Here is a 20,256-nt window from a genome sequence, read left to right on the forward strand (position 1 = left end):
GAAGAATCCTGCTGCAGCAGGAGAAGTGGAGGGTCGGATGTAGCCCATGTCCAGGGCTTCTTTGACATATTCCTCCATTGCCTTGGTCTCGGGGAGAGAAAGGGGGTAAACCTTACTCTTAGGGGGTATCGCGTTGGGTAGCAGCTCGATCGCACAGTCACATGGGCGGTGGGGGGGGGAGCTGTCTGGCTATCTCTTCACTGAACACCTCTCGAAGATGCTGGTATTCATGAGGTATGGAGATGTTCGTTGGTGTGTCCGGGCTTTCAATGGAGGTCGCGAGACATGGCAGTGACTGGACCCTGCGAAGACAGTGATTTTGGCAGTGGGGTGACCAGCTAACTAATTCCCCCTCCTTCCAGGACACGACGGGGTTATGGAGTTGCAGCCAGGGAAAACCCAGGATGATGGGATTCGAAGGAGTGGGGATGATGTAAAATGCTGTCTCCTCATAGTGAAGTAGGCCAACCTGTAGGGTGAGCGGATGGGTTTGATGGGTGGTGAGGCCTCCCCCGATGGGACGATTGTCGACGGCCGTCACTCGCAAGGGTGGTTCGCATGGCAGTGTGGGGATATGAAGGTCTTCTGCGAGCTGTTGGTAAATCAGGTTGACGGCCGCCCCGGAATCCACTAGCGCTGGAACCACAATGGTACCCTGAGTGTAATGCACCGTCACTTTCAGTGTCATACAGGAAGATATGAAATCGCATCCCACCTTGGAGGTAGACGGTTTCACGGGACAGTTGCTAACCCGGTGGCCAGCTCCCCCGCAGTAGAAACAGAGGTTTCGGCGTGCCCGACGTTGACACTCGTCCTGAGAGACTCTGGTGCCACCCAGCTGCATAGGCTCCGGCCCCTCCTCCCGTGGTCTGCAGTGGTCCTCCCGAAACCGGGATTCATAGTGTGGGCGAGACATGCGTCGTTGTTGGCGGAGGAGGTTGTCCAGACGAATAGCCTTGGTGATATATTCAGACAGAGTAACATCCGTGCTGTGGCAGGCCAACTCGGCCTGTAAAGCCGGCCGGTGCCGGTGGTGACGTTACAGAGCCCCCCCCTCTAGGAACACCTCCTGGTGTTCTACGACGTGGACGGCCCCGTGGTCTCGGAGCGGGCCGATTGGGGTGGAGGCAATGGAAATCCTCTACTAAAGAGGGGTCCAGGATGTCATCCGCATTAACCCAGGAACGTTCCTCAGGTCCGCACCCCTCCCAGTCCACCAGATACTGTAGCTGGTTACCATGCTACAGTATTTACTCCTAATCTTTTGCATCGGATTATTGAGCAACACATCCAATATCAAGCATGTCACATTTAAAGAGCACCTATTTAAAAAGCATGACTTCTTTAAATAGGTACTAAAGCATCCCCCAAAACTCTGCTCTCATGAAAGATCAGGCATTTAACAAAAACAAGGCAGCACAAAGGAAGACACAGTATAAGGAACGAGTGAGACAGAGTCTCAGATTGACATTTCCTACATTTGCCTGGAGCCATTTTCTCTACTGAAACATTAGGCCATTAGTTACATCCTAATGATCCTAGCTGACTTCCTCTGATGTAGTACAGAGTCTATATTTAGGTCCTTCAGGTGCTTGTGTGTATTGACGCATTAAAAAAGGTCAACAGTCAAGATGTACAGTTTGATCCTAGAGCCAGTTCTCCATCCAGAGACATAAGTAAGAGCTGGATGATCAACGGTAATAACTGAAATGTGGCGCATACCATTTAAAAAATATGTGTGAGTGCTTCACTGTGAATTTACAGCCACCATCTAGACTTTAAGAAATCTGTCCTGGTGTATATTGCTTAAATATTTGTACTTCTCCCATGTTCCATCACCAACTGTCTATACCTGTGGAGGTGTTGGAGGCTGAGACACAGTACATTTTCAGTACAGTTCTTTCACAAATCAGCTGGAAAACTGCCATTTTCTACCGTTTTTGGAAGAATTTTTTCAGTGGCGTCTCTAATAAATACGGTTAACTGATGTTAATTATATACTTGTCTAATGTTAGCAAAGTCAGACGTGCACTGATAGATTATATTCCACACTAATGAACTCAAAACATTCTCCATTTACCATGACAGAAAGTGAGGGCATCATGTCATTCAAGCGAGAAAATCAAGGCGAGATGAAAGATAGCTAATGCAAGATGGAGGAGGGGGGTGGGGCTTCTAGGGGGTCAACTGATATCAGAGAGTTCAAAACACACACCTCTCAATCACTTCAGGTTCATATGTCTACTGGCTTATGTGCCGTTTTCATTGGAGGAAAAAAAAAAGACAAAAGCGGAGCTCCTATGTGAAATGCGTAAAAGTTGGAAGGTCTGCAAGTGCTTTCAAAGCACAATGGATTTATACTTAGCCACTCCCACAGAACTCCATAAAAGGCAAGGCTCACAGAGAGCTGAAAATGGCAAAATGATGACTAAACTGTGAAAGAGCGTCTCCTAAACACAGCATGCGCTAAATCTTCCAGTAATGCAGCTCGGCTACTGCAGCGCATCAGCTTCCACAGACAAACACTAATGCTTCCTCCTTTTATAAGGTGCCATTACTTTTGTAATTGATTACCTCATTTTATGTTTCTTGATTTATGGATATGGTTCGGATTGCTTTCTTTCGAGTCATCATTATGACACGAATGAGTTTTGTGATATGTTCATTAAATTGGTTTGTAACTGAAATAACTCAGTGATTTACGCTTGACAGCGTAATCCGTACATCAAATCGCAGCATCTCATCGACAATGATACGACTCGAAGCTGATCAGTCGAGGTTCACATTAGTGAGTCTCCTTATACGCAATATTTACACAAACTCCTGAGCTCTTGTAGGATACAAAAATTTTTCCCGAACCTTCAGGAATACTGAGCACACCACTGTCCGTGTGAAAATGCTCCTGCGAATGATTTACGAATAAATTTGTTCGTATTCAGTGTGACAAATGAGGTTCGCTATTTCAAGCATGAGCATCCAAAACCTTAGCCAATGTGTGTCAAAGAAAATGTTATCAGGTTCCCAAAATCTTGTAAGCATGATCATGATACAGAATTTTCAAAATAAGGTGTTGAGTCATTATGCATCTGCAGTAAGATACCATGCAGCCAGCCCTCACATTACTATCAGTAAGCAGACACACACACACACACACACACACACTCAGGTCTACACATCTCTGGTTTCAGAGAAAGCTATTAGAGAAGCAGTGCAGGCTTGGCTGCTCTTTCTACACCATCATTACTGGGAAGAGGAAGGGTACAGAGTAAAGGCAGCAATGGCAGTAAAGGTTGCTATGCGTAGATCCGTCTCTCCATCTCGTTTTTTTAAACACTCTATTAATAATCAATGCTAAGTGCTGGAATATCAGCATGGTTCCTAAGAGAACATACAGAAACCTGGTGATGGTGGGGGGATTGCCACTGTATCTACTTCCCTAAAGGATATCAATAGGAAAGAGCTTATTATCTGCACTTATATAGTACATGCCTACATATCCCAGTGTATGGCTATCATTTCAGCTAGGTACTTAATAGCGGCGTGAGTTAGCATGTAGCACCTCTACATGTGTTTACATGCATACATCTTCTAATTATATTTGGTAATAATTCCGAAATCAAACAAAACCTGTCTTCTCCACTGCAACCCTTCTATAAACCCAAGCTAGCTAATGTAGCTAGCTAATGCACTTCATTTAAACTCAACTGAACATGCAAGTGTGCTTTTCACGGCCAATATTTAAACCTGGAAAATCCAAAACAATAGTTGAATAAAATGTAACATGACATGCCTGATTGCTTAATCCTAAGAATTCTACATAATCTCCTAGTCATTGTAAAAGACCAAAGCTAGCATATGTGTAATTTATAAGGTATAAGGTATATAGAAAAATTATTTAAGATGGTTTGCCGATAATTATAAACCTAAAGCAGATTTTTTAAAAATCAATGCTAAGTATTAAAATGTTAAAAGCACACATAACAGATGGAAGCTAATGCTTGCAGGTTTTGGTTGCTATTAGCAATGTTAGCATCTCTGTTATTATAAACATGCTAATCACATTAATGTGATTAGAATGACATAGAAGTGAGAATCAGGTGAAGCAGGGATGTCGAGCCGGTTTGGCTGCAGGTACACCAGCCCTTTGTGGATAAGATCGGACACCCTTGAGTTAACATGTCATTAGCTCTTGTTTGCTTCATGGTGTCTCCAGCTTCTCTGCCAGCTCCTCCTGCTCCACACCCTTTGATACTGTTACCAGCGGTCCCTCAGGATTAGTCTTGCTGTGTCTGGTTTGTCTCCCCTGTGTCTCATTCTGTAGTCATAGTCTGTGTAGATGTGCCTGTTTGTTTGTCTGTGTCTCAACTGCTTTCTGAGAATTATTTTTTTGTTTCTAGTGCACAGCTCAAATTCCCTTGTTCCATGTTCTCCTGAGGTCCAATGACCTTTATCTGGATATACCTGTGGTTGATCTTTGCCTCCACATACTGCCTGCTGAAGCATTACACCAAAATAGTATGTTCCGTGACCCTCATATGATCTCTGACCTCGACATACTGCCATCTGCACTGTAAACCCAGTTAATGTTCTTCAACCTTGTATGACCTTTGAAAGGTAAAGAGAAAGAACTGTATTTTCCAATATGACCTTTGCCTTGCACATACTGCCCTCTGTAGCATAAACACAAGAGAAACCTATGTTCCCCAGCCCTGGTTTGACCTCTGGGCTACACAAACCCAAGATAGCGGAATGTTCTCCAACATGCATATTCCATTTGGCCTCCACATACTGCCCTCTGGAGGGTAAACACAAAGGAATATTATAATCCATAGTTCTAATATGGCATTTTGGAAATGGAAACACCAAGTAAAGAGTGAGCAGTACCCCCTGTAGCGAAAAGACAAGAGAACATTATGTTCCACACTATCGTAAGAGCTTTGTTCTCCAGATACAGCCTTCTGGAGAAAACCTGAGACAACATTATATTCCACAACCACATATGATCACGGGTCTATACAAACCCAGAAGGACAGTATGTTCTAAATCCTTAACATGACAGTTGACCTCCACATTCTGCCCTGTGGAGTGTAAACCTGTGAGACCGGTATGTTCCACAACTGTCATATGATCTCCACATTCAGCTTGCAGGCTTCTAAAACAGAAAAAAAAACAGCATGTCAACCTTAATACAACCTCTGACTCTAGATCCTGCCAACAGGAGAATAAACCTGGACAAATGTTACACTCCACCACCCAAATATGAACTTTGGCCTCCACATACTGCCACCTGGAGAGTGAACCTGAGAGGACATCATGGTCCATGAGCATCGTGTGACTTCAACATACGTCTCACAAGGCTTCTACAACAGAAGGAACAGGATTTTAACCTTCATGTGACCTCTGGCCTTCTCGTACTGGTCTTGGGAGTCTAAACCTGGAAGAACGTTATGCTCCGCCACCCAAATGTGAACTTTAGCCTCCACATACTGCCATCTAAAGAGTAAACCTGAGAGAACATCATCGTCCATAGCCTTCATATAATCTCCACATACTGCTGCTCAGCATGTAAAACAGAAAGAACGGTATTTCAAACTTCATATGTCCTCTAATTTCCACATCCTGGCCCTAGAAGTGTACACCTGGTAGGTATACACATTATATTCCACCACCCAAATGTGAAATTTAGCCTTCACATACAGCCCTGTGGAGTGTAAACCTGAGAGAATTGTATTTTTCACAACTTTCACATGACCTCCACTTAATGCTCACATGCTTTCACCTTCATGTGACCTCTGGCCTCCTCATACTGCCCTCAGGTGTGTAAATATGGAAGAATGTTATGTTCCTTTGCTTAAATTTGAACTTTAGCCTCCAGATATTGCCCTGTGGAATGTAAACCTGAGACAACATCATGTTCCACAACCCTCAGAGGACTCACGGCCTTCACCAATTTATCACAAAACTCCACATACTGCCCTATATATAGTACACCTGAGAGAGCAGTAGGTTCCACACCACTCATATGAGCTCTGGCCCCCATCTACTGCCCTCTGTAGTGTCCATGTGAGAGAACAGTATGTTCCACAACTCTACTACAACTGTGCAAACACATACATGCGTACGGTCCATTAGGAGCTCCCTGGAGTGTAGGTCACTCACAGGCCAGAGCCACATAAAGGAGTTTTTTATTTCCCCTTACATAACACTGGGGTAAAGCTGTGCCTAATGCCTCTCCTCCTTCAGGCCTTCTCTGAGAAAGGCTTTCCTCACTGCTTTCAAAGAAGGCACCCAATTACATAATCCGCCTTTTTTCCATACATTTCTCAGGCTTTGTGCAAAAAAAAATAACAAGAAAATATCTCAGGCACAAACCTAAGAGATAGCATGTGAATGTGAAAGTACACACACACACACACACACATCACAGAAGAGCCAAGGCAGAGCTTTATGATAACACTGCAGTCAATCATGGTGGTAAAGGCGTTCAAATACGCGACCCTGTCGGACCCGTGTGATAGAGTTCACCATCACTCTATTAGTGCTGTCATTCAAGCCTTGAATAGCGAGGAAGAGCAGAAGGAAGACCTGCAGAGAGGAAGAGAAAAGCAGAGGCGAAAAGGAGAATGTGAAAGAGAGAGTGAGAATCTGGGGGTGAGAAAGCCAATAATCACGCTGTCTCAACAGTAAATCATCCACATTATTCATTTCCTTTTCAGACTACACATTTGTCTGTGTGTCACTGCATACATATCACTGTGAATGTTTCATGGTGTACTGCATGACTAATAATCCAGACTGCAGTTCTAGTCTTCAGAAATATTTAGCATCTGGTTCGCAAATGAAAAGCTTCTTTCAAGCAGTGTCTAACAGAACAGATGACATATAGATGGATTTGCACTTCTCAAAATCAGTTTATGCCCAAGTCTCACCCTTGCTCTAGTGGATAAGCTCACGTGGATTCTGTATCAATGAACTGCAGCTGTAATCATAAAGACTGTCCTGTGCTCATCCCAGGACTCTTATTCACAATCTGCTCATACTGAATACCCTGTAAACACACTTACTGTCTTTACTCTTCTACACCTGCATAGTGCATTGATTTATAATCGCACTATCCAGTGTCAGCCAGAAGGGGACTGGTTCTGTTTTGAGTCTGCTTCCTCTCAAGGATTCTTCCTCATGTCATCTCAGGGAGGGTTTTTTTTGCCACTGTCACCTCTGGCTTGTTCACTGGAGATCTAAAGCTGCTTTGTGACAATATCTATTGTTAAAGGCACTACGGAAATAAATTGAATTTAATTGAATTTATTCAAGAAATATATTCAGCTCTTTTCTGCTAATTTCAAAAAAGCAGCATGCAGTCACAACCCTCAGTTTCTAGCTAGCTCACTGAGTCTGTGCTCAGCTGAGTGTGTGCTGCCTCATGAGTCAGTGTGAAGCCAGACAGCACAGCTGGGCTCTGAAAGCATGGAGATGCAGAGTGACTCCATTCACCATAACGACAGCTGAATGGACTTATTCATCACAGTGCATCATCATTAACTGTCAATCATCCCACCACCCCCCTTCCTACCACTAACCACAAAACAAAAAATCATGGCTGTGTTTCAAATGTCATACTGGCATATTCAATTCAATTCAATTTTACTTGTGTTCTGTTTTTATCAATAGACATTGTCACAAACCAGCTTTACTGAAATCTATATGTAGATTTAGAACCCTAATGAGCAATCTAAACTCCCTGAGATGACATGAGGAAGGAACCTTGAGAGGAACCAGACTCGAAAAGGAACCCATGCTCTTCTGGTTGACACTGGATAGTGGGATTATAAATCACTACAGTATACAGGTATAGAAGAATAAAGACAAACAGTAATAAATGTGAAGAAAGGATGTTCACCATGAGCAGATTGTGAATAAGTGTCCTGAAATTAGCACAGGGCAAACTCTTAGTTATCTTCGGCAGTTCTTAGGTACAAATCTACAGTATCCAGGTGATCTTATCCACTGAAGCAAGCAGATTTGAAGCACAAGTTCAGATGAGTCATAAGTGAAAACTCAAAGGAGAAGTAGTATCAGGATGAATCCGGCAGGTCCAGAGGGCAAGATGAGAGACAGGAGCAGAAATGTGACAGGATCAGGCACTATCTCAGGCAGCAGGAGTGCACTTTACACTGTGCCAGTATATACTATATACTACATACTATTTGGTTTAGTAGTATGCAGTCCAAGTATATACTGCTTTAGCTTAAATTTTTTGTAAAATGTGTGCATTCAGAGTTTAATGCTCCCAGTATGGACACCCTTGGTGAATAGGTCAGAGGTGAGAGATCAGATAATGAGTGATCCTAAATACCCCCACAGGTGAGTGTCTTACGACCAGGCCACCCACAGAACTTGGTCTGGTTCAGCCTGAAAAAGGCAGGATCACCACCACCACCAGTGCAATGCCATAGTGCTACTGGGAGAATTCAAAGCTGGGGATAAAGGTGGGAATAATGGAGACACTTGGAGGCGAGTGATTGGAAGGAACTGAAAGGTTGTTCAAACACAAGGTTGCTCAAAAGTGTACTTGTTATCAGAGCACCTTAATCCAAAGATCAGTAATCAATTTTATGTATCATCAGACTTGAAGCCTGGTTCAGGTGCCAGCCAGATTTACCATGTAATCCACAGAAGCTACCTTGAGAGTCTGAATGGACAATGTTCAAGCCCTCAATCATAAAGACAGCTGCAAGAAGCTGTACCTGGAAGGCAATCTGTGCCTATCAAGGTGGTAACTCTAGCTGGGAAATTCAACCTGAGATGAACCAGTATGTCTTGGTCTCTTTGAAAACTGGAAATATTCATGTTGTTCACAACGTCTATTGTTCTACAGACTGCCTTTGAATAGAGTTTAACAATATGTTTTTTTGGAATTTAGTCATTTCTCAATTCCCACCCACTCACTCCATCACACGACAGCTACCAACAGGGGGATGGTTGGCACATGCTTCCTCAGAGACTCATGAAGCCAGCACATTTTTCCAAACTGTTCCTCATGTCCAAACACTTCCAGTGCAGCTGAACATGACCTCACAGATACCCATGATGTCTAGTGTCACTCTGATTGATAAGGGGGAGACTCTTATATTATCTAGATGGAAAGGACCTATCCTTTCAGCATGGTCAGCTTTGCAATTTTGGAATCTCTGCCATGGATGGTTGTGGCATCATCAGGGTTTGAACTCACAATCTTCGGACAATTGGTTTTCTGCTGCGCCATTCAGGAGGCCAACAATATGCCATTTTGAACACAAATAGCTTTCTATGAGCCTTCTCACAAATTAGCCTAGTCTGCCTGGAATTAGAAGGCAAGTATTGTCCTCAGTTGGACTGTGCAATTAATGATGCATGAGTCACCTGTCCTTCAGATATCAAAAGCATACCAACCACAGTTTTTGATCTGAAAACCCAAGCAGTTTTTTTTTTTTATTCCATCACCACAGCCTGGGGAACAACAAAAATCTTATACTCTATGCTCTAATTCACCTTGGATAAACATCACAAGATGTTTGCTTTGGAATGGCAGGACATGAGTGCAGAATACCCTTGCAAAAATAAAAAAAAAATGCTATAAAAAGCAAGAAAAGCACTTTTAATACAATCACAATTTATAAGCCTTCTAGAGTTTATAAGTCTTCTAAGATTATCCCAGCATCCCTGCCAAAACATACTGTGTACTTGAGTAGTATGAATCAAATCTTTTTACGTGAATATCAGATTTTCTGCATTACGCAGATAGACATATGACAAATATACTCTAAATGTTAAAAACGTGGCTGACTGTAAATGATGTTCCTTACAGTTACTTTTTAATTGATAATGCCATTTGGTATTATAATTTTATTAAGTAGATCATATTCACATTTGTGATGTGTGACAATCACATTATACTGAATCAGATTATATAGTTCTGATTGAATTAGCTCCATTAGTTTGTTGTGATAGACGTATTGTATCAGACATATTGGCTTTTTAGTGATGTCGTTGATGCAAAACATGGAGCAGTTTATTATTTTACTTTTATTTTTTGCATTAGTATTAGACTATAAGACGTGTGCTGAAAGGACAGACATCAATTCAGTTCCCTGTCTGTCTCTGTATTAAGAATATCCATGCTATGAAACATACTAACTGTAGAAAGTATTCAGATTAGCATTGTGTAGATGATCCATTTTTTTGAAATCCACCTGGAAACCTTGAGCACTTGAATGACACACAGCCTGTGGAAATAAATCAAGGTCTTGCTCAGATATAGACTCTGAAGCTAAAGAGCACATGAGCTCATGAGCTGCTTATAGATAAAGATGCTATGCTAGCTATATAGTGGCCTGTGCCCACTGTAGCCTCAGATTCCTGTTCTTGGCTGACCCTCATCCTCCTCAAGGTTCGACATGTTGTGCGTTTTGAGATGCTTTTCTGCACATCACGGTTGTAAAGAGTGGTTATTTGAGCTACTGTAGCTTTCCTGTCAGTTCAGAAATATATAAATACATAAATACAGAATTAACACAAACCAATTTCCAGTGTCTGTTATCTACACTTTCAGTTGTGTATCTACTTCAGTTTTCTCATGTAGCCCTTGGTCTTAGGATAGATATACAGTACATACAGTGGTAACGATTGTAAATATTATAGACCCCAAGAAAAAAAAGGTCTTATTACCACAGCAATGGCTAATAAGAGCTCTCTGCTGCGTGGATGCTTATGGAGCTTACAGATAGATGAAAGCTATTGTGGTCATCAGCAGGGCCGCTCGATTACACATGACATTCTGGCCATTTCCTCAAAAATCGCTGCAGGAAAAGCAGCACTATTGTGAGATCAAAGAGCAAATCCACTCAGCTCTATTCAGACGTGGATCTTTCATGAAGCACATAGTCATCGCCGTCATCTGGATGCATGCTGACCTCTGGGCTTCTTTCACATTTAAGCAAAACATGAAATGACAGGAATAATAAAATGCGTCTTACTAGCAGGCAATGACGTCAAGAGATAGCGTAGACTGATCCATAAAAGGTCACATCAAGAGTTTAATAGCAATTTCTCTTCTCCCTGCTACAACCGGAAAAAAAAAAAAAACAGCTGAGAGTGCGTCACTCAGGTCAAATGATCAAACCATTTTCAGGCAGTACTAACATTAATCTTCTGGGTGATAATGTGAAATTGTGAAAAAGCAGGTCCGGGATGCTGGCTGTCACAATAACGTCACTCTCATCTCACTCAGCCTCGATCTTATAGTGTTTTTCCACAAGTCCATTACACCTCGTAATTCGCTAACCGTGTGTCTGTTGCCACTTTGTGGCACTAGACTGTGTGGGAATGACTTTTGTCCCCTGGGTTGAGTTCGGTGTAAATTACATGCATTTTGTTCTTGGTAGAGTCACACAATCTTGCCATAAGAATAGCATATAGACAAGTCTCTCAAATCCCTGTTCTGTCTTCACGTGGTCCATGGAGATCTCACACACACTCATGGAGGTGCATCAGGTTAATACAGATAGGAGTCATGTGCTGAATGTGAATGGTTGCAGGTCTGTGTGTGAACGCGCATTGACGCAATAGCAGTTTCGTGTATACGTTATGTATATATATATGTCCTGTTTGAGATGACTGAAGCAAACTCTCTAAACATCCCCAGTGTGTAACTCACACGGCTATACAGAATTATATAAAAGGATGTAAGGACAAGATGAGGAAATCCGCTCCACACTCCACCATAGTAGGCGCACAGCTAGCCAAATTGTCATGAAGAGGGTGTTAATAATGAACGAACCTCGAAATATAGCACCTAAAAACCAAAGGGTTACGATTGCTAAGTCTCATTTTCTTCCTAGCTCTCTTCATGTTTTGTCTTTCATGATCTGCTAGCTTTAGTTAAAAAAGTATTCATGTCTATTGTTTACAGAAAGTCCTATTGTGTCCTAAACCACATCAGCAAGTCTGGGTAGACCTGGATTCAAACATATACAGTATGTACAATTTGTGGGTATGAATTTATGTGAAACATTCACTGTAACTACTACATAATAATTATAATAAGCCCTGTTGATAATGCATTTATTACCGGTGTAGCCAATAAAGTTCACTTTCGTCCTCTTCGACGTATCCTCCTCTATATGCTCCGCTTCAATTTTTCTGCATTCAAGAAAATTATACATGTTGCGCTAGCAAACTTTTCTCTGCTAATTTTTTTCCTTGATATTCCAGCATGCTTGCCTTACACCTCCGGGGTTGAGGGTTCGAATCCCACTTCCACGTGGAGCTTGCATGTTCTCTATGTGCTGCATGTGCTTCAGGGTTTCCTCCCCAGTCCAAAGACATGTTGTAGGCTGACTAGCATTTCCTCATTGTCTGTGGTGTGTGAATGGTTGTGTGTGTGCAATTGTGCCCTGTGATGGGTTGGAACCCTGTCCAGGGTGTCCCCTGCCTTGTGCCCCGTGTCCCCTGGGTTAGGCTTCAGGCTCCCCTGCAACCCTGTATAGGTTAAGTGGTACAGAGAATGGATGGATGGATGTAGCTCATTGGTTAAACGAAATGCAGCAAAAAGAAGAAATCTAATTTACACTGTTTTTTTACTCACCCCAGCCCAGATGTTTATAAGGTCAGCCATGTTTGATGAAAAAGGTTTGCTTCTATTCAAAATCAGCAACTTAAGTTCAAAGTTTACACAGGTGCTTAACACTACTACTAAAACGTCTTCCTTAAATCTTTAAAGATGCAATATCTGATTTTTTATTTCTTACTCGTTCAAAAAATGTGGAAAAATATATAGACCATGATAAAAAATAATGGCCTTAGCACTAAGAAACCCAGTTGGGAAAACTGTCTTCTGGTCCAGAATGCTTGTTTGTGTTTGGATTGGCCTCATGTCAGTCATTTTGTAGACCCTCCCCCAATGGCCCTTCACTCTGCCCACATCTCAGTCTAAAATCAGCAAGTGCCCAGCGCATCCAGACAATTCTCATGTGAGCAAAAAAATTCACTTAGTTCCTCCAAAAAGAACTTTAACAACAAGAAACTCAGTAAAAGCAGACAGGGATGTAAATTCAATCTGTATAAAGTGTTGAACTGTTTGACTGGCTGGCTTTACAAAATAAATCGAATAAACAGCGACAGCACTCGTGAACATCCTTATACATCATTATGAGATGAATTTTGTGTGGTTATAGTGTCATAATTCAACTTTCAAGCAGCTAGATGTCTAAGTGTGCTTAAAAGTGATGTCATGACAGTCCTTGCTAATGCTAGATGTAGTCGAACCACCGTAGGTTCTGGGGTGGAGCTTTATATAAACGGGCTGAAGAAATAAATAAATAATTCAGATCTTATTCAACTCCACCTATTTAATTTTTAGAGACCTAATCTTGTGACATTTTGACAGATCTTACTGAATGCACCTTTACATGTTACTTATTTTCTCATCAGTTTTTTTTTTTTTTGTATTTATACTGCATAGTGTTTGGCTAGTTTGAAGTGCAAAGAAAGAATTTCATTGTGCAGTGCAATAAAGACTTGAATTGAATTGAACTGAATTGAATTGAATTTCTGGGTGGTCCAACTATTAAAATCACCCACATGCAGTTGACACCTCTGAGGTTGCCAGATTTTTGTTTATATGGTTTTCAAGACAGGAGTTTTTCAGTTGTATCTAGAACATCACCTTTAAAGACAAGCATTTCCTTTAAACATGAAAAAAATCAATTGATAGATAATACAAACTGGCAAAGCACATTTTTTCTTTGCCATCAATTGTAATTTAACACAGTATAAAAGCAAGAAACAACACAATATACAGTTTTGAATAATTTGATTAGATATACAATTGAGAAGAAGGCAAAGATTCAAATAAACTGAAACCTTGTGAAAACAAGAACCATAAACATGAACTGCGGATACGAGAGACATAAAGACTATAAGCAATAATGTGGCATACACAACAAACAACAACTACAACAAAAGCTTGACAATGAAACTAAAAACTAGAACTTATAGTGGTGCTAACAAGGCATAACAAGACACAGGTGAGAGTGATTAGCGAGGCCATGTGATGTGCTGGGGCTGATGGGTAGTGTAGTTCTGTCCCCTTTGGCACAACCCTGACATTATCTAATAATAGTCGAATATATAGTGAATATATTAAGGCTGATCATAATGAACAGGACGTACAAAAGATAGCTGGGATAAAAATATTATTCATGTGATCATTGCAAATTTTTCAGTTACTAATAGGAATATGTCTCTCATGTTTTGATTGGCTGCAAGCCTGCAAAATAGCACTTGATTCAGCACATAGAAATAACCCAATACTGTATAGTGACAGTGTCTGGAAGCATGAAGCTTATTGTCTTTCTTTCAGCAAGACCTTTAACCCTAACCTGCTCAGCTCAGTGCTCAGACTATATTCTGTCGAAATTACCTTTAATTAAAAGCATGTGCACAATGAATATCTGCTTTCTTTGACCTGTGTCCTAGTGCTGTATTCTCAGTGTATACATACGACTGTTTCTGTATTTGTATGTGTTACCGAAGTGTTGTGCCTCGTGTTTACTTCCAGTTAATTATTTTCTGCTCCTGAGCTTTGTGTGTCTGTTTGTGGATCATTATGGATGTGTTTATGATGACTGGGTTTACCAGGTTGTTTGACCAGGCTTCCTGTTCCAGACATGATTATTGGAAAAACATAAATACACAAGCTGTGTGTGTACAACTAACCTTCCCTGGCGTCCAAGTGTTTCAGCTTGAGTCATGTCTGATTTTGGCCACATGATTTTGTTCAAATGGTGCGTTTGATTTAACTCAGAAGAAGAAAGTCAGAACTCAAAATTATGTCGTTTTCAACCTCGAGCTACAAAGTGGGGAAAAAATCATGGACGCCTACATTTTCGTGTTTTGTCAGCAACAGACTAGCCAGCTAACTGTGATGAGCGATGTATATTTTCCTCCTCAATACAGCAAACTGTATAGCCAGTGATACAGATAGATAGATAGATAGATAGATAGATAGATAGATAGATAGATTTAACAAGCCAATAGTCTGTATGTTAATTGAACTAAAGTAAATACTTGTAAATACAGTATAAGTCATTTACGCCTAAAGAAGTGCTACTTTGTTTACGGTTCATGCTATGAGCAGCCATGTTAATTTAGGGTGACATGCTGAACTCGGGGTTGAGGAGACCTTTCCGAGCAGGAATTCCAAATTGAGAGGGCATTTTCTTTAGTTTTTCCTAATCAGACGTCAGAAATTCTGTGTTACGAGTTTTACACAGTAAAAATACAACAGTCATTGTTGCAGAGACTTCCTGCTATCCTTAATGCTTCTAAACTGTGATGGAGGAATCAGTTCAAGTTAAATCCTTTTGTTTAAACTTCAAGAAGTCAGTTCAAGTTATTATACAATTTTAAAAATTCTAAGTAAGAAATGGGTATACATCAAAAAAAAAAAAATCAAGCTCTATCTGGAGAAGGAGGATCATGCTTTCACAATTGATGACGTAAACAGAACGTAGTAATAAGGATCGCGATTGCATAATTTAACATGGAGAACACACGTTATCGCACAGTCTGTTACAGAATTCAGCTAAGTTCTTATTGCGATCATCTCATACAGTCTGATGAGTAATATCCTTGAAAGGCTGCTGAAATCGCACAGTGTTAAAACCAGCTTTACAAGAAAACCTGAGGCCAAAACCTCTCAATTGCATCCACCTACTCTCTCTCTCTCTCTCTCTTTCTTTTTTCCACCGTCCAGCACTCAGCGTCAGTCTGCCATGCTGAGATTCACACCCAGGCGCCCTGCTGAGTCCTCGCTAACATATGGAAAGCAATCAGAGCAGAAGTTTTGGTCAGACAGACCGCAGATCTACGGGAGTTCTCTAATCCACTTAAAAGCGGAGGGGTGGCAGCAGCTGAAATGTAGGCTGAACAAAAACAAAAGGCAGCGTGTCATTCAGGGCCGGTGGAGGCACTTTAGAACAGGGCCACACTGTTTCTCATTAACCTCCTGATGAGCAGCGCTGCTGAGGAAGGGGCAGGAAGAGGAGGTCACCAGAAGGAGAAGTGGCGGGGAAGAAACGGGGCATTTACCTGGTGTGAGAGTTTCACACACACACACACACACACACACACACACACACACAGACTGGAGTCTGAGAGAGGGGAGTGAGAACAACAGGAGGAGTCTGAAGTGGCTCTGTTATTAGGGAGAAAAAGGTTATTCAAGAGTTCTTGAGACAGTTAAAGGAAAACTCCACCCTGAATCATTTTTCACTTTCAGTAAGCACTTTATCCTCATGAGGGTGGTGGTGGATCCAAAGCCTATCCCATGAACACTGGAAACTCATTCACGCCTATGGGCAATGCATTTATGATGTTTAAATATGTTTAGTGGATCTGGTGCTAATTTGTTTGTGGGCGTTTTGCTGCCTTCAAGACAGAAGAGTTTCTGCTCAAGCTGTGTTTTTGTCTCATTAACTTCAATAAAGAAAAAAAAGAGAAGTTGGTCAGGGAATGACTGTTTATAGCTGCTATAATGTAAGTAAGAACAGGAACTAATTCATTTCACTTCCACAACATTTACTGATCAGTGATTATTTTTTTCTATAGTAACAGCTCACTCACAGGGACGTGTACGGCAGATGCGTGAAGTTTTGTGTAAGTTAATATGTTATAAATGCTTATTTAACATTTATGGAAGGAGTCTCCAGTGTCAGAGCTTTATAACATTCAGAGGTAAAGCTGCAACTTTAAGTTTTCTGACAACTTAATGTGTAGTTTCACAGTAAAATGACAAGCCGAGCTTTTTGACTTATTGACTTCAAGAGAGAGAAAACAGAGAGCCTGGTGTTAATAGCTGCTATAACACTCCACAAAGAATAATACACTGTACAAAAGTGCAACATATTATTCTCTAATTAATTTTTAAAAAGTTTGCAAATTGCTGGTATAAGTGGAATAAAACACCTTGGAATGTGGTGTTATTGAAAAAATAACCAATTTCAGGGTGGTAACAGTAACTCTGCTTCATCAAACCACTCCATCACCAATTTATTCCTTATGGCTGTATATTCATGATATTCAATTAATTTAGGATGGCCAAAAGTTTGAGCATGACTGTCAATTAATTGTCAAGCCCTAAAGCTCACATTAGTTATTTTTTACTTTACCAAAGACCTAGAGGAGGACGATCCATCCATTTTCTGTACGGGTTATCCTACACAGGGTCGCGGGGAGCCTGGAGCTGATCCCAGGGAACTCGGGGAAGACGGGGTGCCAACCCATCACAGGGCACAACTGCACACACACTCACACTCTACGGACAATTTGGAAATGCCATTCAGCTTACAATGCATGTCTTTGGACTAGAGAAGGAAACCAGAGTACCCAGAGGAAACCCCCGAAGCACGGGGAGAACATGCAAACTCTGCACACACAGGGTGGAGGCAGGAATCGAACCCCCAGCCACGGAGGTGCGAGGCTAACCACTAAGCCACCGTACCCCCAACAAGAGGACTCAAAACAACTAAAAGATCGTAAACAACACATTCTGAGAAACACACATGCAAACTGTGGTTTGGATTTAATCACTCGAGAGAAACCACTTACAGCCAATGCACCCACACACACACACACACACACTCTCTCTCTCTCTCTCTCTCTCAATGAAAAACTGGCATGCCATGGATAAACCTCCAACCAGTGTGTGTGTGTGTGTGTGTGTGTGTGTGTGTGTGTGTGTGTGTGTGTGTGATTTAGTTTCCACACACACACCACAGCCCCTGTCTCATTGCAGACGCCAGGAAGGAGTGAAGTTATAACATGTGAACAGAAGGGCAGAATAAAGAGAGAGAGAAATGTATTATTCTTCTAATCATACTGCCAAGCCTGGAATTATTTAAAGCAGGAAGAGAAAGAATTCAAGATATATAAAGACATATGAAGACACGGATAGAGAGGGATTCAGACGGAGTGAGGGAGCGTGCTGTCGATGCTATTTTTAGACTGGAAGTCATAGAGCATGAGCAGATAGGGAAAGCCTCCTCCCCATCTCTCTCTCTCTCTCTCTCTCTCTCTCTCTCTCTCTCTCTGTGATGGGCTTTGAGTGTGCATATTTATTGGCCCATGAACATGTAAGACATCTTGCCTCTGGCCTCTTACATGGGCTAAGCAGAAAGCAGTGACACAGATACACGCCCGAATCAAAATAAGACGTCACTACTGCAGCCTGTGTCCAAAGAAGACAATTACGACATCCTGGCTTTGCTCATGTGACTCATAAAAGGAAATAAATGAAACGGGAATATTTTTAGATGTGCCATGTTATAAAAAGGGCCACATCAATCTAACAGAGATTCCTTCACCTTATTTATTTTCTGCTTTCTAGCGTCTAAATCAATTCAGTTTAATTACATTTCCCACTCAGTATTAGGCCCACAGCTCACAGAATTGCTGTTTAATTGCGATTATTGAGTATCTTGTCTTAACACTGGACCTTGGTATCAAGATACTCTCACTGACGGGCGCTTCGAATTAATACAGCTGTGTCACAACAGCAAGTCATTTTCACTGGGAGGTTTGCCTCTACAGATCACTATCTGTGGTTTGAAAAGTGTATTGCTGTCACATAGAATGTCACCTAGGGGTAAGTGCTAAAGGGGACAAGAGAATTAGCCTGTGGAGGGAACACAAAACAACCCAGAGCTCGGTTAATATCCATATCTCCACCATGTTCTGGGTCAGGACATGAGACTCTAAACTACTAGCTTTTATACTGTATACTACATAGTGCACATTCTATACACTGCTTATACCAGTGTTAGTAGCAGCTCTGACAGGATTTCTGGCTGAAAGACAAATCACTGGTTCTACTACCTTATTGTTTCTATAGTAACAACTTGGACTTGTACGATGGATGCTCAACATTATGCAAGACTAACAATGAATGGTTTAAAAACATGTTATTTAACAAAGAAAACTATACAGTCATTGATATGCGAAGTTTTTTTGTAAGCAGCCAAACATTTATGGAAGGAGTCTCCATTTCCAGCGCTTTGTAGCAGTCTGACACAGGAAAGTCTTCAGGACAGAGGAGTTTATGCTTTTAGGTTTCTCTTTACAGGATAATCTGAATGTTTTGTCATATAAACTTCAAGAGATTCTAAAAACACAACTATAAATGGATAAAAAGCACAATATGTCATTCGAAAATAAATCTTGCAGTTGGCAAATTGGTGTGGAATAACAGGAATAAATCACTTCATGATACTCAATCACCAAGCATTCCCCTCCTGTCTTGATTATATTTGTAGCAGAGTATTAACATCACCCTTATTATCTCATATTTATAAGACTGAGATATTTACCATCCCTCTATTATCACAAAGTAAAGCACACGGTTGAGATAATTATTGTCACCTCCCTATTATCTTATAGCTAAGCAGATTTTGAGATAAATGCCATCCACCCATTATCTCAGAGATTGACAAATTATGAGATAAATTACATCACCTTAAAATCTCCTACATTAGCAGACTCTTATTTACTGCCAACCACAGTTATCTCATAGTTTAGCAGACTACAAGATAATTACTATCAACCCATTATCTCATAGTTTAATAAATTATGTTGAAATTACACAACCTTATAATCACAAACATAATCAGACTGTTAGTTACCTTCCACCAATTATCTCATAGTTTAACAAATTATGATATAATTAACATCACCTTATAACCTCATACATTAGCAGACTGTAAGCTATTACCTCTACCATTAACTTTTAGTTCAGCAGACCAGGAGATAATTACATCACCTATACTACTTCAAAAATTACCACACTATAAGGAATTTACTCCTTATATTTTAGGACACTATGAGATATCTACTGTTCTCTGGATTAGGAGATAACTACCATCACTCCAATTATCTCAGCATACGCAGTATGAAATAATTACCATTGACCATTTTATCTCATACTTCAGTAGACTTTTAGATCATTACCATTTAACATTATCTCATATTTTAACAAACTATGAGACAAATACAATGCTGTTTAGTATCTTATACATTAGTGCTACTCCTATTATCTCATAGTCTGCTAATTAGTGTACCTCCATTATCTCATCATCCATGAGTTTATGAGACAATTACCAACCAAACTAGTGTCTCAAACTGTATCAGATAATGATGTAATTCATATCCATGCTATTATCT

At 40.9% G+C, this 20,256-nt stretch overlaps 1 protein-coding gene across 2 annotated transcripts in view; it reads right to left on the reverse strand.

Annotated features, from left to right (window-relative positions):
• Positions 1–20,256, reverse strand: part of gpr158a (G protein-coupled receptor 158a) — a 102,178-nt gene that overhangs the window by 26,290 nt on the left and 55,632 nt on the right. The window lies entirely within an intron of this gene.

Source organism: Pangasianodon hypophthalmus, chromosome 1 (genome assembly GCF_027358585.1).
Source record: "Pangasianodon hypophthalmus isolate fPanHyp1 chromosome 1, fPanHyp1.pri, whole genome shotgun sequence".
NCBI classification, from domain to species: Eukaryota; Metazoa; Chordata; class Actinopteri; order Siluriformes; family Pangasiidae; genus Pangasianodon; species Pangasianodon hypophthalmus.